This window comes from Trachinotus anak, unplaced genomic scaffold, assembly GCF_046630095.1.
Source record: "Trachinotus anak isolate AG129_WGS33_773 ecotype Australia unplaced genomic scaffold, CSIRO_AGI_Tana_v1 ptg000002l, whole genome shotgun sequence".
NCBI classification, from domain to species: domain Eukaryota; kingdom Metazoa; phylum Chordata; class Actinopteri; order Carangiformes; family Carangidae; genus Trachinotus; species Trachinotus anak.
The window spans coordinates 10,428,232-10,443,357 of NW_027273853.1; the positions used below are offsets into that span (position 1 = coordinate 10,428,232).

General features: G+C 42.0%; 1 protein-coding gene across 1 annotated transcript in view; it reads left to right on the top strand.

Annotated features, from left to right (window-relative positions):
* Positions 1 to 2,829: 2,829 nt before the first annotated feature.
* Positions 2,830 to 15,126, top strand: part of tspan18b (tetraspanin 18b) — a 33,330-nt gene continuing 21,033 nt past the window's right edge. The window contains exon 1 of the mRNA XM_071495700.1: positions 2,830 to 3,115. The gene's annotated coding sequence lies outside the window, so the exon portion shown is untranslated. The remainder of the gene's footprint in view (positions 3,116 to 15,126) is intronic.

Sequence of the window (15,126 nt, forward strand, 5' to 3'; positions counted from 1 at the left end):
TTGAATTCCTGCTAAGTGACTTGGACCATGCTTGAAAGGTCAGGATGTGAGACTGTAGACTGATGGAGCTGTGCATTGACCGGTGTACTACATCACAACAGCCACAGATCACTGCATTTGTTAATCAATCACTGATTATCTAAGAAAACCAAATAATCACTGAACTGAATTGTGTCGGGGTCTGAGGAGAGGACCTCTCCCCAACACCAGTGATCCATGTGAGCGCTCAAAGAGCTGGGGGAGGAGGCTGTTTAGTCAGTGATTCACCTCAGCCTTTCTATACTCTCTGAGCCCTCTGAAAATACCCAAGGAGCCAAAAAGAAAATACCTCACAGCTGTTCACTCTGCAGCCAAGCCATTCCTGTGATGCTTTTCTTATACAGACAGAGGCCCTACGTCTGAACCGAACTCCCGGCCAGTCTTTGAATCTAATCTTTCTCTACGCTAATCTCTGCCTTGTTTTAAACTTCACTTTAAACTGCTAGTTGTTGTTTATTCTTGACTAAAGAAATGCACTTTAAAACTGCAGAGGGGTCCTGAGGGCCAATAAGAAAGGGATGAGGAGAGAGCACAAGGAGGCTGGGGGCTGGAAGTATCACGTATGCCACTGGGAATGTCAGTGTCACGACCTTAGAGGAGAAGGCAAAAAGATCAGTCTCTGCAGCGCTTATCTTGCTCTCCATCTGTAGTAGATTTTGTGACACGAGGAGCACAGAGGGATAGAAAACACTTCAGGCCCCCCTCTTACCCCCTCTAAACCCGAAACAAAAGCACTGCTCTTGTTTTCTGGCTGTGAGAGAGACACACAGTATGAATAATTAACAAGGGACACACAGTAACTATCGGCTGCCAGTTTGAGAATTGTCGCTTATCTGTTGCTGGAATCAAAAACAGAGTTGAGCTTGTTTCTCTAAAAAGCAAAATGCATTTGTCTTGCAAAAGAAATTTTACTTTGACCCTTAGGATGCTCACTGGGGGCAGCCATTTGTCGTGTTGCAGAACTTTTTCGTTACTTTGCCCACAAGCAAGTGACAGCAAGTTTTCTCATCCGTATAAATAGGATGTTGACTTTCACCATGTCTTGATGTGTAAAAGATCATTATTTTGTGTCTCGGTTTCTACACTTCCAAAGAAAACTTCAAAGGCATTTCCCTCGTGAGACTAACAAGAGAGAAAGATACAAATCACATGAAAAAAATATTGGACATTATATTATTATATTATATTATAATATTATATTATAATATTGCAGGGCTGCATATAATGGTTATTTTTATTTTTGATTAATCTGACACTTTGATTGATTGTTTTTTCCATAAAATATCAAAAATGCGAGATTTCCCACAGTATGAGGGGACGTCTTCAAATGTCTTGTTTTATCTAAACAAGAATCCAAAAACAAACATATATATAGTTTGCCGTCATAACAGCTAAGCTCAGAAAATCCTCCCCTTTAAAAAACTGCAGGAACCAGCAAATATGTGGCTTTGTGATCATCTTCAATGAAAAGGGTTAAAATCTGAATTCTGCTCAAATTATTTTCATTCTGCAAATGAAGTAAGTAACAAAATTCTGACCTCTGACTGTGACTTTACAATTTAAAAAGTTATAATTTCTTCTATCACTCAAGGGAAATAGGAATAGGGGAATATTTTGGGAAATACGCTTATGTTCCGCCATGTCAAGAGTTAGAAGACAAGTCTGATACCACCTTCGTATCTGTCTGTTAAATATAAGGCTACAGAGCAGCTGAGAAGCTCTGGTGAGAGGTGCTGCCAGACAGAGTTTGTTTCATTTACACAGAGCTAGGCCAGCTGTTTCCCCTGTTTCCGGTCTTTATTTTAGGTTAGCTTTATGCTAAATGAAGCTAACTGGCTACGTACACGAGTGTGGTATTGATCTTCTCACCAAACTCAGCAAGAAAGCGAAGACGTTTTTTTCCCAAAATGTCGCACGCGTTTAAATGATCAGCGTGTAGGGTTTAGTGGCACCTAGCGGAGAGGTTGCACATTGCAACCGACTGAAAACCCTGCCCCTCACCTTTACAAGTGTGCAGGAGAACCTACAGTGGCCTTCAGGTAGCGTAAGAACACAAAAGGCCCTCTCTAGAGCCAGTGTTTGGTTTGTCCATTCTGGGCTACTGTAGAAACATGGTGGTGCAAGGTGGTGGTGCAGCGTGGGAGAAGACCCACTCCCTATATATGAAGGGCTCATTCTAAGCTAACGAAAACACTACTATTCCTGGTTTCAGGTGATTATTCATTATAGGCTACTCCATTTTTACCAAAAGATCCCCTTAAACCCTACTCACTGGCCCCATCAAGAAGAATTAATTGCATCTAATTTAGATAGATAGGGCGAACTTCTGTCTGTTGCACTGGTAAAAGGCATTCTGTTGCAAGGAGTTAGGTGTTTTGCTGTGGGTGTGTCTGTAACTTTATTTAACATTGTCACAGGCGACAAGGGTGATTTACACAGGCATTGATTTAATTATTTTGAGGGGTAAAATACAGGTCACACATTAAGAGAATTGTCATGAAGTATAGAGAAAGTAAAAAGCACAAATTGTGAAAATGTATATCATATAAATATAATCTAATTATTATAAACAAATGATGAAATGTATAAGACCGACAGTTTAACTTCTTAGTCCTTTGCTTAAGAATACAGAATGATACATTTGGCTTTCAACAATAAAAATAACACCGAGTTTGTGCAGCTCCAGCTGGGTCTGGACTGACAATGGTGGAGGGTGAAGCCGGAGGCGTGTACGTCGCCGGCGGAGAGTCTCCGCCCCTCGCAGCAGAGCAGGCAGCGGGATGCGCCGCTCAGCCTCGGTGAGTTCACCAAACTGTGTGCGCACCAGTCTCCGCTCAGCACTGCGCGCTGCTCCACGCTGGGCTCGCAGATCCCGGAGCGGTGGATTTTATTAGTTGGACGCTGCAGGGCACAACTCACCTCCGTGGACATCCCCCAGCATCTTTTGTTGTTGTTGTTGTTGTTGTTTTACTTTAACACTTCCATCCGACAGTCCCAGGTTTCCCTGCTCACTGACATTTTCGCAGGGGCGCAGCTCGCCACAGCCAGAGGTTTCGGCACTGAGCTGCGTTTTGAGGTAAGAACATGTCACTGCTCTTGGAAAGTGCCCCCAAACTTGAAGGCTGTGGGTTCAAACGAAGGAGAAATGACTGCAGTTCAAGTGAATGCCTCGCTTGTTTTCGTGACTCTTTGTTGGACAGCTCGTTATTCACAGGATCGTGTCTAATGTGCGCAGCGTTTGATTCTCAGCTCACTTTGTTGTTGCAAGTTACACTTTCTGTTTAGTTGAGTTGGAGGAACCGCGTTAACATTTTGTTAGAGAAATGTAATAACGTAAAAAAAGAAGCGAAAGCTCGGTCTAACAGTTTGAGTCGTTTAACACATTGTTATTATATATACCATGTAGACTTAAGTTGCCCTCAGCTCAGGTCGCTATCTATCGCTTAAGGGACGACAAAGGCTGAATCAATGGGAAATGTGGTTTAATTTACAGGTTTTAACATCTAGAGTCTAGATCACACCATGAGAAACATGACAGCAGGGGCAATCCCGAGCGATGTGTGTCAGTCTTTAGGCTGGCATCCTTCCCACGGGGGTCCAGCCACAACCGAGGGGGGGGGGGGGGGGGGGGGGGGGGGGGGGGGGGGGGCAGAGATGTATGGGGGTCACGAGATGGGCGTCTCTGGGCGCTACCTCTGCTGTAGGGCAGAAGTTCACTGTCGGTTTTCATTAATCAGAGGGATGCATCATCCAAAACCACCTTCTTCCTCTGTCTGGAATGGAAAAGTCAATACTTTTGAGGGCACAGTCAGCTGGTTTGTAAAGAGCTGAGCGTGTGACTCTGCAAATGTCCAAGCAAATTTCATGGTGATGTTATCAGAGAGAAATCTGATGCTCAACCAGGACACCAGCAGCTGAAAAAGTGCAGATACAGAGTAAAAAGTCAGACAAAACTCGAGAAAAGACATTCTTCCGGTTACAGTAACACCTGGAAATCAGGTTATAATCGGATTTTGCCAGAGGAGATAGGCTCCCAGGGACCCATTAACACACACCAGTGTCCAGGTGTGTGTGTGTGGTGCTGGATTTTCTTGCCTCAAGTTAAAGTCACAAGCAGTCACTGTGGCTCTCCATCTCCCTGAGGCGGCCAGAGTGTGTGAGGAAAGAGGAGAAAAGAATCATATCACGCCCCAGCGGCTCGGACAGACTGACAAATCAGCTTCTGTCATGATTAACGGCCTCAGCTGCTATATTGCTGCATCATGTAAAGATTCCTCTCTTTTCTTTGTCAGCCTCTTTGTTCCACCCTTTTCTGCTTTCTCCCAAACCTAAATGATTGGGAGATTTGTAGGGAGAGAGAAGCACACAAACTGAAAACAGAGGCGTGCTTGTTCACTGTGTTGTGGATGAACATTAGCCTTGTCAAAAAAAAAAAAAAAAAAGAAACAGTAGTATTGATGCTTTTGGAACAGCTGCCAACATGAATGACTAAACTTCGCCTGAAGCCTTTCTCTCCTCAGCTTGATTCACATGAGTGTTGGGAAATAGTTTAGTTGCTCAGACACAGAAGTGATGTCTGCAGGACACAAGTACAAATGCAAACAACAGGGTTTGTAAACCTAGAGTGTAATTTATACAGGGAATAAAGGTCAGCAACGATGCTTTCGGTTTCCTCGGCAGGCTGCAGAGGATAGCAATTAGGAGGGAGCATGTTAGAGTGGATTCAAATCTCCATCGAGCCAAGCTGGTATTTATTCCACCTCCAGACACAGAACACCTGGTGTGAGACTTGCCACTGGTGATCAGTGCCTCTGATAATGTGTTGCTCTTAATCACACATTCACAGTGCCAGCAAAGAAACGAACAGCAAAAACAAATGGAAGTGTGGAAGTGTGAGATGGAGAGAAAGTGCGTGTATATTTGTGTGTGAGTGCGTGTGTATATGTATGAGTGTGTGTTGTGAGTTCACTGCTTCTCCTTGGCAGAGATAGAAAAGTGTGAATTGCAGTGTATGGCAGCTCCTGCTGAGAGGGACGGGGTGACTGACTTGATGCCGCCTGGCCTGGCAAAGCACTGCTCATTAAAGGCCTGAGATTAATCAATCTGCAGTTCCACATGGGTGCCTCCGATTTCTGCCTCTGCTCTCTCATTTTTTTCTTCCTTTTTTCTTTTTTGGCCTTTCTAATCACAGACGCGGATTTTTTCATCTCTGATTCATCCTGCCTCACCACAGTTTCCCTCCTCCTTCTCTAACCATCTCCCTCTCTGCATCATCTTATCTATTATTCTTCTTCCTCTTGTCCCTTTCCCTTCTCTTCTTCATTTTCTTCATCCTGCCTGCAGAGCGTGTCTGCATCTATATCGATGGGTTCAGAGCAGCGAGGCAGAGGGAAAACGAGGCTGGGTCATCGCTCTACACTCGCTTTCCCCTGTATCAGCCCCGGTACGGCAGCAATGGTCCGTAGAGAGCCCGGAACTAAATGGAGTATCTATTGGCTCAATGAGAAAATTGCTTTTTTCGATTGCTAGAGGACCCTTCATTTAATGTGTGTGATGCAGAGGCCTCAGCCAGTAATGGGTTCAGCATCTTTGTTGTCAGGAGACATGAGAAAATGAAATTTGCTTTTCAGCAGGCAGAAATAATTTACTCTCGGAAAGGTGCATTTTTCATCAGCTGTTTAAAAGACACAAAGGTGTATGTTATTATATTTGTCTGCTCTATGGTTTGTAAGCGCTGAATGTCCAAATAGTGTGGTTTGATGTTCTCTGCTGAAGACAGTTTTTTAGGTAATGGTCATGTCATATCAAAACTCAGACCCATATAAACCAGCCTGGTTTGGTGGCTGCGGAAAACTGGATTTTTAGTTGTTTGTTAAAGCTTGGCGATGTGGAAAATTTGGTTTATCGATTAAAGCAAAAAGTGCCTAATCACAATGGGAAGAGTCAACAAATTAATCATGACATACATGATTAATGTCGACCGAAGTTCTGCTCCATTGAAGAGATGAAAAATCGCAGCAGACGTAAACATCAGATTTGCGAGGAATAATGAGGAGAGTGTAGCATTTCTCAAATGAATCTATGACACAAACATAAATAACATATTTCCATCTCATTTTCCACATCATTTTCATTTGTTTGAGGGGTGGTTTCATGGCACCCGAATGGAGAATGTCCATCTCAAATCCTAATATTTTCATAACATCAGTGCAAGGAAACATGCGTTAATGGGAGGGCAGATTTTCCTGGTAATTCAGATAAAATTGTGCTGAATTTGAATGGAAACTGGTTTTATTATGTCTTCTACTAATTTCTGATGCTGGTGGAGATTATTGAGAATGAACAGTGATTAAATTTTGGCACTGATAATAAAATTTGGCATTGAAAACAAAACATGGACTGAAAGATGAAACAATGGCATTGAGGGGAAGAGCAAGGAGTGTGTGTTTTTTTTATTATTATTTTTTTATTTCAGTGGCCTGACAGGGCCACATAGCTACACAGTGGCTTACACAAGTTCACCAGGAACTCCTGGACAGCAGGTAAGTCTGCCTCTCTCTGCACATGTCTGCGTTTTGTTTGTTTTTATGTTTGTTTGTTTTTTTTTAAACATGGGACTGGTCTGGATTAAAATGAACTTTTAAGTGATGTTGTGTACTTTTGGCAGAGGTCTGCTGGAATGAGCGCTAACGTAAGCTAATACAAGTCAGCTAGCTAACCTCTGGTTAATAGAGTCTCCCGCCCTGTGATGTCTTTTGTTTAGTAGGAGTTTGAGGCCAGTGTTACTGCTGCAGCACAACTCTCATCAACGTGCTAGCGCAAAAATATTCAGCACTCAAAACTGCAGCAGAGCAGAATTCATTGCAGTCACATGAGCAGAGGTATTGGCTGAAACCCCAAAACAAACGGCGCAGGAGGAGATGACCAGGTTGTGAAGCACAGGTTAGCTAACTGACGTGTATTAGCCATTGTTAGCACTTGTTCCAGCGGACCTCTGCCAAAACAGCATAACATTCATTAAAGGCTGAAAAACAAAAACAGTCACTGAAAAAAGACAGACATGAAGAAAAAAATCTGAATATTGACATTGAAAAACACATCATAATAAAAAAAATATCAAAATGAAATAAGATAATAATATTATGTATTTTTTTTAATGCCTGTTTTTTATTTTTCAGTGGAACCTTTTTCAGTGCCAATACTTATTTCGGTGCCAATACAATGTTTTTCAGTTCAAGTTTTTGTTTTCAATGTCAAATTCTATTTTCAATGCCAAAATATAGTGTCGCTGTTCTAGCCGCATATCTTCTCCTTTTCAGTGACACACAACTAGCAAAGCCACTGCAAACCTCCTGCTCCTGTTTGTTGCTCTCTGTCAGGGAATGAAAGAACAAAATAAAGCAACTGCATGACATCGTCTCATATTCAGTAATGAGGCAAGGTGGAGCTTCCCATCCCTGCTCTGTCATACAAGTGAAATTACTGTCAGGAGCATAACCAAAGCACGACACAGTCTGAACATCAGCTGTTATGGTAATGCTATAAAGGGGTGAAATCCAGTGCTGCAAAGGCAACATATTACTTAAATTCCCTAATTTATCATTCATAAGTTGGCCTCGTACATAAATTCTTCCAACACATTATAATGTAGTTACAGTACAACTTCAACTTCTATTATGAAGGCATATTTATATTATATTGTCATTCATTATCAGTTCATGTACAAGCTTCCACTTATGAATTCCTCACAGGAGGAGATATAATTACGTTCTAAAGACCTTACACATGTCTACAACTACACCGTTGTATGCAATAACTATTCATTACATATTTATATACTGCTTATAAATGATAAATGTTAAAATAAATTGTCACCTCAGACATTATAAATCAAAACCTAAGCCATCGGTAATTATGGCAGGACTCACTCTTAACCCCTTACGTCAAGCTTTTAGTCAGTTTCATGCATAAACACAAGAGAAAATGCTGCATAATCCAGTAATAGTCACATATTCATGCATACTTTTGTCCCTTGCGTGCCTCCATATGGGCCAGGAAGTAGTGAGTGACCTAAGCGCGGGGCAGCTGGCGGCCCCAGAGTTCACCAAGAGCAGGAAGCTGAGGGGCCTCTTTATGCTTGCGCTTCCTTTTTATCAGGAGGAAGCAGGCAGGCTGTTTGTGCTCAACCCAAGAATTCTTTGTGGTTATCTTGCATTCACCCCATTTCCCTCAATAATGGCTGTGCTGAGCAGGTAATGAGGTAAAAGGTATGTATTTGACAAGCTGAGCTCGGCAGATAGGAGGCACTCAGGCAGGCTCACAGCTTGGTAGGCGTTTAGCCAAAGGCGCACTCGGACTCATCTCAGGATGTTTAAATCACATCTATCGTGAAATCCCCCCAGCCATCTTTTCCTCCACATAATGTTTTTCAGAACGAATAAACTGTGACACTCAGGTGTCCATTAAAGGCTGCCGGTGAGGACCCACTGGTCATTACACAGAGCGAGAGCAGTCAGTTAATCCCTCCGCTTTTGCTGGCAGGTTTCTTCATCACCTTGTGCTCTTTTTATCCCCCAGATGTAGTCAAAGCTCAGAGAGGGGCTTAGGCTGGCCAGGAGTCTGGGCCTGATAGGTATGTGACACGGGGCTAATGTGTGGGGAGATTACCTGCCTGGCTTCAGAGAGACTGGAGCACAACTCTGATCCACTGAATGATGCTGAAGTTTAAGCACATTTCTGCCTAAGATAAGTTATACAAAAGAAACAGCAGAGTGCCACAAAGCTTTATGCTTTTTCTGTCTGAAATGAAGGCATTTGTTTGCCGGATGAACAATCATTTCTTTTAAATTCACACAATAGCACTGGGTTGACTCACATCAGGTTCAGCATTGCTGGCACACTGGGCAGGAAGAAGCTGGGTGCTAATCAAATAGCACCAGGGAGGAAGAGCTCATTTTATGGATGTGTGATTGTTTGCCCAACACTGGAGCTTTTCACTATAGATAATATTTGGGCAAAATGTCAACATTTTATTGATAAAGACGTCATGTGAGACTCACTTGTTGCCTTTTTTTCTTGCTTAAATTACTTGGTTCCTGTCATGGATTTTGATAAAGACTGAATGTTCAGATTATTTATCAACACAAGTGGAGGATTGTGCGCACAATGTGAGGAGAAGATGTGTGGTGGATAAAGAGTATCACAGTTGTGAATAGAGTCCAAGTTACAGCTGGTACATGCTTCTCCATTTGCACACAAGCCAACATGCATTTAGCAGATTTCGAGTCTGCTTCAGGTCCAGTTTCGAACAGGCTTTGTCATTTGTCTGACTTACAGTACAGATGATAAGTCTAATAATCAATGTTGAAATTAATCTACAACTTTATCTGATTAATCAACAAATTTTTTTCTTAAGTTTTCTAGTCAAAATGTCAAATATTACCATGTTCTATCTTCTTCCAGCTTTGAGGGTTTGCTGGTTTTTAGTGTGAGTCAAATGTCTTTGGTTTCCAGACTGTTTGTCAGAAAAAAACAAGCTTGTCATCTCGGGCTTTAGGAAGTAGTGATTAAGCAATTAATTGAGGAAATAACTGGCAGATTACTAATGATTGAAATGATCTTTAGTTGCAGCCCTAGTATACATCAGCTTCTCTGGAACCTATTGTTACCAAAATCACATTTTTTCGTGAACATATATCACATACAAACAGATACTTGACCTGATACACATCCCTAAGATTTATTTTATTTTATTTTTTTTAGATTGTGACCAAGATACTGAGCACAACATTTTATGGTGTAAAAGTCTACTTGTCAGTGATGGCCAAATGACCTCAAACCTAGTTTGACATTTCTGTTATGCAATCCCTCGTGATCTACTGGCCAACATATACACCCATACTGATTTATCTGCAATAAGCTATTATCAGTGGATTTATCAGTCTAAATAGAATTTACATGTACCTTTGCAGAAGTATGTATAACATCAGTCGTCACTCATAAGGAGAAACACTTCATAAAAACCATTTCACCTCATTGTGTGCCACTGCTCTGCTGTATTAGTGGCTGGTTTTCAGGGTTGGTACTGTGAGCCGAGCTCAGCCCAGATCTGTTTTTACAGCCTCTCCCTTTGACTCATTGGGCCTAATGGTTCTCCCGTCTCCTGACTCAGGCATTTTTCTGATGAAATGGGACTCTCTCCCAGCTTCTGGTCTTCCTTTTTTCTCTTGCCCCAGCCACGACTGTGTCCCAGCTCTCCTCTGCTCCACCTCTCTCTCCTCTCTCTCCTTCTCTAAGTCCCAGGTTCTCCTCCTTGAGTGCTCCTGCTCTTTCTATCCAATTTTCTGGAATGAGAGAATATAGCTTTACAAGAATACCCTCATTAGTCATCTGGGCTTTTTATAATGTGTCCTATTTTATTACATACTCAGCTCTGCATATTTATTTCCTCTGCCTAAAGGGGATCTGAGCCTCTGTAAATATCCTGTTTATTTTTAATCACTGACAATGGACCACACAGTTTAATGTGATATGATAATTGTTACACGGAAATACAAACACTTGCTCTCACCACAAATTGATTTGGTAATTTAAATGGCACAAATTATTGTAGCGATGGACAGGAGGTTGTTAATGGTGACCCAGATAATTAGCCCATTATCACTTTATACAAATTAAATACATGTTGAGTGTTGAAGCTTGCTCATTAATTCACTTTCTCATGGATAGATGATGATTGGAAATCTTGAAATGAAGTCGAGATGGTGCAGTTACATCAGATTTATGGACACAGGGAGGACTGGTGGTTGGTAAATATGACGTAGCCTTGTTTGCTGTCTCGGCTTTTCCAGCGTGGCTGAATTATAGAGTACCTCAAAGAGATTTATTTTGAGCTTGATTTGGGTTTGCATCTGAATCTGCTGTCTGCAGTCAGTGATAACCGTACAAACCTCAAATACACAAACACAAATGTACATCAAGCTCTCCCACACATACACCCCTGCAGCCTCGGTGCTGCTGGCAGAACTCAGCAAGATCTGGGGTTGTTTTATATTTACAGTATATGGATCTGCTTGAATCTAGGCTAAATGTTTTGCATTCAACTGGTAAACATGGTTCAGAAAAACCTTTGCTAAGCAGAGATTTCTTTATTTTAACTTAGAAGTGAATGTTGTCGTAGACATAACTGGGCTAATGTGATTCTCCTTCTCCCTTCTTTCTCTCTGATAATGTACACATGTATTCAAATATAATGCCAGTATGAGGGGTTAGTACGTTTTACAAAGCCCTGGCATTTTTCTTTCCGCTAGGCTGGCTGCTTTCTGCTTCCTTTGAAGCCCACACACCTTGTCCACAGCACTGCTCCCCACTGCTCCTGCGGGATAACGGCAGTGTTAGAGTCCCTCCCACAGGACAAGACTCTCCACGCGTCTATTAGACATATCGGCTCCTTGTCAGCCTCCACAGCATCAGGGGAACAGATCAGTGTTTGATTAAAAAAAATCCACAGTGGGTTCCAGCCTCTACCTGGGGAAGCTTGGGGGAAGGGCCGGCTAATGATCACTCTCCTGCCAGGATCACAAGCCTCTGAGATAGACGCGTGCATTTCACTTCAGCTTGTTAAAGAGAAGAAACTGAAAATGTTTAGAGACTTATAAACTAGTAGCAGAGTAGGTGAGGGTCATCCGTCTATTTGCACTTCTGGTGTGGTTATGTTATGTTTTCTCACCTGAGGGTGAGCCATATAAAGTCCTCTTGAGTGATACAGGTGTGCTTTTTTCTGTTTATTGCCCACAACCACAGCAATATATCACTCGTGGTTGAAAACTGCAGCACAAAAAGGTGCTGAACTGTGGCTTACAGCATAGCAATAAAGCCAACTGTGGTCGTTCAAGCGACCCAGCATCCTTCAGCCATCCAGACCAGACTGTGGGAAGATTTCAGTGATGGTTCTTGGACTGTTTCTCATAGTGATGAATTCACTTCCTGTCTGACTGAGTAATTGGCTTTTAACAGCAGATCAGATGTACATGTTGTAGACAGTTATTTTTATTTCTCAAAGGGGAAAACAATTAGACAGCAAAGACTAAGCGCCTCACAGAGTCTCATGATTTTTTGATGGTGCTTTATGAAATTTTTAGCCCACCACCACTTTAAAAGCGTGCTACTCGAGGCAGCATTCATGGGTCACTGCACTAAAACACGGCCTCTGTCCTTGGGGCAAACAGTCGGTCAACACCAGCCTATGTGTTACGGTCACAAGCAAACCGCGCTACCATTACTTTGAAGGGAATGTGCTGCGTTTAATGAACTCAGTGGATCAACTTCCACAAGGGATTCTTAAGAAATATGGTTTTCTAAGAGGAGAGGAATAAAAATAGACATCTTTATAAGTTAAAGAGCTATTTTCCTCCCTGTAAAATTTCTTTGCAAAAAGTTATTATGGTAACCACATGGGCACCATGAAGCATAATTCCCTTTTTTTTCCTTAATCCGCACCTCACTGCACCTTCCTTTCTTTGAAGCTTAGGGCAAAAGCAGAATCCACCGCAAAAGAGAGCTAGCCACTGTTTAACCATTTGAAAAATGTTAAAGGAGTTTGATATTTTCATGAAAATGTATTTCAGTCCTAACTTTTGACAGTAGAATCCAGGCATAACCTTCACATGTGTTTGTCAGAGATAGCACAGGCTGGGCAGGCATGCCAGTATGTGAAAATAAATTGGCTGCAGTGTTGATTGATTTAAGTGTTAAAAAGAGGACAGACGCTCTGAGGGTTTTCTTTTTTCTCAGTGATGATCTTGGATGGCTTCCCACTGGTTTGTCACCTGTCCCACATCAGGACGACAGGACAACAGCAAAGTCGTCCAGCCTAATATTGACCACCTGTGTGTGACGCTCAAAACTGTGAAGTGTTTGAGGACAAAACAGGCAGCTCAGGCATTTCTTGAGGAGTTTGCACCCCGGAGAAACAGGCCCAGATCATCTTTCCCGATAACATTTGGCAGGAGTCGGATCCCATGTGAAATGCCTCAGCGCTAGTTCTGAAGCCAAAGTAATTTTGTGGGTGTCTCTGAAAGCCCCTGGATGTGTAGAGGTTCTTTTGGCTTGCTCTGTCAACAACAACTGGTGCTTTAACTGGACAGATGACAAAACAAGAAATTAATGCAGATTACAGTTTTCTCTTTAAAATTTGGTCTCAGTCAATAACCGGACATGATTTCATTTCATCTCATGACTTTATAGTGATGCACAAAAGAAACAATGAAGGAGAGGAAAGCCAATGTTGTGAGCAATTACCGAAAACCACTTTTGCTTATCTCTGCAGGCAGTTTGGAATTGGACAAGCTGTTTTTTTTATCTAATAGGGAACATATGTCCAACCTTTTCTTACTCAAAACATCTCTGGATAAGCTTTCCATATATTTGCCACATCTAGAGTAACCCCCCCACCCCTCACCTCACACACTCACCCACCCCTGATAAGCCAGTCTATACTGTGAGCTTTCAAAACACCCTCTTTAAATATTTGGCCAGCGATTCATGTGTGTATATTTATTCTGTTGCTTTTGGCCTGAACCAAAGGTCTCTTATGTTTCCAAGAGGCTTGAGAATTTGCAGACAGCTGGAGATTTTGAAAAGTTTAACAAGACTAGGTCAAAACCAAGTATATGGCTGGACTCTATATGGTCAATGTGCAGAATTGAGGACGTAGTTGAAAACGGATGTGGACCTGCTGTAAACAACCAACTGACGACATCATAGAAAATCATTTTGAAATCATTAGCAAAATTCAGATAACCAGTGGTGGAACTTCATCACTCACTCACTCAATATCTTCTGTTATTTCCTGGTTTGTTCATAGCTTCACCGTTTGTGCTGGTATCAACACAAGTCTTGTGCCGTGAAAATTAATGAGTTATTTTCCTTCCTCATGTAGGCTCATACGTTGTTTGTGGTTCAGTCTGGATTTTATTTATATAAATACTATAGAACAGAACTCCTGAAAAGATTTTGGCTTTTGCATAAGGCTTTCACAATCTGTAATCTTCATCCAGGGCAATTTTATGAAAGCTTCTGTACCTCTACCCATGATTAGCTTTTCAGTCACACAGTCGCTCTGCTTCAGCTCACAGGTCTGCTGTACGTGCATCTCCAAGACAAGTGGAAGATTTTTTTTTTTTGCATTTTTTAAAATATCTTAAAGTCATGTAAAGGTTTGTGCTTGTCATATGTAAATGTTTAAATAAGCAGACTAGCCGTAATGTGTTTCTTTATAAACATCCCAGCTGTGGTCCCTCCGGTGGTCCTCTTACAGAAGCGGAGAGCACTAAATGGGCTGTTTATTTGTTAGGCTGTGGTGCGCTGATCGAGATATGCTACAGCGCTAACGTTGCAGTGCACGCTTGGGCGCGTTACTCACAATGTCATCACTATAACCCAATTAATACTCAAGGCAGCATCAGAAGCATCTGCTCGAGCAAGACAGTTGTCATCAGTTCCCTAGAGTAGAGAGAATTGAAAGCAAGCTCAGCAGTGGTGTCATTGCTATTCTGAACTTGTTATCTGTATGTGCTCCATGAGCAGGTTCATCGAGAAGCCACTGCATTACAATTATGGCTGTTCTCATACTTTTGTGTTTTGAGTCTTGAATCAAAACCAATAATTTAAGATAGGTTTGACCTCACCGTGTTGCCAGCACTTCCCTGACCACATTCATCCCCCACACAATTGTCTCAGATCCATCATGTTTTGTGGTATAAACCTATTGACTTGTGTTTCTTTGGGGACCTAATCTTGGACCGCCTCCAAGCAGCTCAGTTTCCATCCTCTCCCCATCTTTCCTCTGTCTCCCATAAATCAATGTGATGTAATTGCATAAACTCCCTTTCCCACAGCTCGGGCCTGGAGGCAGAGTATTCTCTGAGAGAAAGTGTTTCAGTGTGGCCAGTTACCCTTAACCGCCTCATTCCCACAACTGCAGCGTCTCCAGCTTGTGAAAGTTTAATTCTGGCCTTTAAATATCTGTGTTTGCAGAGTTTCTGTCATTGGCAATGTTTGATGTTTTATGCATTGTTTTTCCAAGCA